This window comes from Muscardinus avellanarius (genome assembly GCF_963383645.1).
Source record: "Muscardinus avellanarius genome assembly, chromosome: 5".
Taxonomy (NCBI): Eukaryota; Metazoa; Chordata; class Mammalia; order Rodentia; family Gliridae; genus Muscardinus; species Muscardinus avellanarius.
This window is the reverse complement of record NC_137790.1, coordinates 5,921,599-5,924,558: the sequence shown is the minus strand read 5'-3', so window position 1 is coordinate 5,924,558 and position 2,960 is coordinate 5,921,599. Positions and strand designations below refer to the sequence as shown.

General features: G+C 53.6%; 1 pseudogene across 1 annotated transcript; it reads right to left on the bottom strand.

Annotated features, from left to right (window-relative positions):
* Positions 1-1,542: 1,542 nt before the first annotated feature.
* Positions 1,543-2,464, bottom strand: LOC308263420 (peptidyl-prolyl cis-trans isomerase E-like; annotated as a pseudogene). Its single transcript has one exon. The product of its transcript is annotated as a peptidyl-prolyl cis-trans isomerase E-like (transcript).
* Positions 2,465-2,960: the final 496 nt, after the last annotated feature.

Here is a 2,960-nt window from a genome sequence, read left to right as displayed (position 1 = left end):
GCTGAGGGCGACTCCCTGGGCCTGCTCTGCCCCGGGACGCACACCTCTGTTGTCCGCTGCTGGTTCTAAGCGCAGGATGGAGGCGGAGCGAGAGGCTTCACCTTCAGGCCCCTCCTGTAGCCGGGACACAGCTCCTGAGGTGCGAAGGACCTCAGTCCCACTCCACTGTGGGCAGGCATTTGGGCCTTGATTTCCTTCTTCAAACCAACCCTGCTTGTTTTTTCTTCCGGGGATTCTTCCTAGTCTGTGGTCCACACTTAGGCTGAGCGCCTCCCGCCCCTCTCTGGGTGCCAGCTCTCTCCGGGTGACTCTGTGGCTCCCTCTAGAAGCCCTGTCATTCCCGGGAGGTCTCTCCTGTCTGACTTCTGGGCTCTGGGCTTCCACTCATGATTTATCAAGTTTTGGGTTTAATTTTATGTTTCTTGTATTTCTCTCTCCGAGCTTCTTGAATCAGACCCAGGGCGACGACGGTGTCTGTTCTCTCTGCTCTGCACCAGTGTCGCCTAAATCAAAAGATTCCAGAATTTTTCTGTTTCAAATTCGCATCTTCGATGGCTCCCATCAAATGTTTTTTTTTTTTTTTTAAGGGGAGTTGTGTTTCAATAAAACTTTACTCACAAAAACAGGCAGTGGTCTTGATTAGGCCTATGTGGGTTGCTGAGAGGTGGTATCCTGACAAGTAATAAGCAGAGTACCTTGCACAGAGAAGATACCGAGCTATAGAATATAATTTTAAAAATTCGCAGAATAAATGTGAAAGCAATGATTGAACCTTTGAGGTTTATCAGTAGCCTGCTGGCTACAAGGCTGGCAGGAGGGTTAGAAGCACAGGCAGCAGAAAACAGTAAAGAAAGAGACTTACGGTACCGAGGACTGAAAGCAGGGACGCTTTACCACGGAGCTACGTGCTCAGCCCCGTTTTTTCAAACAGGACTTCAGTAAGTTGTTCAGCTAGGCCTGGAATGTGTGATCCTCCGCCTCAGCCTCCCAAGTAGCTGGGCTGGTAGGCATGTGCCACCGTGACCAAGAGAAGACAGAAAATGTTTCGCTGCCTTTGATTTTGACTTTGCTGACATGGTCTGACAAGGACACCTGGTGTGAAGACTTATCACCTAGGAGCTAAGAGAACTGGCCCAAGGGAGGAACGGAAGCTGTGGGGTAGGTGCTAGGCCTGTCCACCTGCCTGCCTCATGGGATAGCTGAGCCATAGATGTAGTTTCTGACAACTGCTAGCAACTCGTGGGAGGTAGTGATATAAGACACCAGGGTTTATTTGGGCACAGAACCCAGCCAGGAGTCCCGGGAGGCCCCGCACTGGCAGCAGCAGCAGGTGGGAAGGGCAGCGGCCAGGCGTGGCTGTGCATGGTGGGGCGGTGGCACCTGCGCTGGCTCCATGCCCACAGCCATGCTTGGAACCAGCCCAGAGGAGGACCCTGAGGAAGGTCCAGCCACGAGTGCTGCCGCTGGCCTCACACAGGACTCCCTGGCTGCCGAGCCCCTTCCTGGCACGAGGGCAGGGGCAGACAGGCAGGGAGGAGGGCCTCACATGTCCTCCCCACAGTTGGAGATGATCACCTTCCGCTTTGGCGCCCCGTCCTTGCTGCCCTGGGCCTCGATCTGCCGCGGGACATCCAGACCTTCGGTGACCTCCCCAAACACCACGTGCCAGCCGTCCAGCCAGTCTGTCTTGTCGTAGGTCAGGAAGAACTGAGGGCCGCTGGTGTTCGGGCCAGAGTTGGCCATGGAGAGGAGGCCTGGTCCCTTGTGTTTGAGCATAGAGTTCTCATCATCAAACTTCTTCCCGTCGATGGACTTGCCCCCAGTGCCGTTGTGGTTTGTGAAATCGCCGCCCCGGCACATAAACTGGGGACAATGCAGTGGAAGCCGCCCTGTGGGAGCCAGAGCCCTTCTCGTGGGTGCACAGGCAGCGGACATTCTCTGCCGTCACGGGCACGGCGTCGGAGTGCAGGAGCATCTGGATGCGGCCGGCCGGCTCGTTCCCAATCGTGATGTCCATGGATACCTGCGGGTTTGACCGGGCCTGCCTTGCAGGGGGCTCTCCCTCCTGGGTTTCTGCTTTAGGAGGCTCTGAGCCTTCTTCCTCTTTATTCTCTTCAAGAGTCTTCCCAGAAAACTCCTTCAACCAGCCAGCCATCATCTGACCAGACTGGTCGGGAAGAGCCCTCCTTAGTTCTCGGTTTTGCCAAATTGACACGAATTGTTTGTCCAAAGAGCTCAGGTTCATTTGTGTTGTCGATAGCTGCGGCAGCATCCTGTTTAAATAATCTAGAGGAATCTGAATATCTGTGATGTCTCCCAAAGGAATGAAAGCGGCATGAAGAACCTTGCCGTCCACCTCCCCTGCCAGCCCACGGCACACGCGGGGTGGCGGCCATCTTGTTCCCGCGGTTTCGGGTCTCTGCATCGTCCTCTGGCACTCCATCAGCTGAAGGCACTGGACCATCTGGTCAGCGTGCTAGTCCGCCTTCAGGAGACTGGGAAATGCTGTCCCGACGTAGATCATTTGCCACACGTCAAAACTGCTTTCAGCTGAATGTCAGTAATCACACCAGAAAATTGTTACCAAAGCTTTTATCCACCCGCCATTTTATTTTTAATTAATTAATTAATTTATTGCACTACTACGGACTGAACCCAGGGGCATTCTACCTCCAAGCTACATTCCCAGCCCCAGTTTTTAAAATTCTTTATTTTGAAACAGGGCCTCACTAAGTAGCCAAGGCTGTCCCCAAACCTGTGAACCTCCTGTTTCAGCTTCCCAAGTACTGGTATTACAAGGGTGCGCCACCACGCCTGGCTTCACCTGCCATTTGTAGATAAAAGCTGTCTTACCCAGGTAGATTATTTGTGCCTTATTCATCAGGGCTGGCCGTATCCAGAGAGCTGTGTTCCCAGAGTGGGTGCTGCCAGGACTTGAAGGAAAAACAAGACAATGTCTA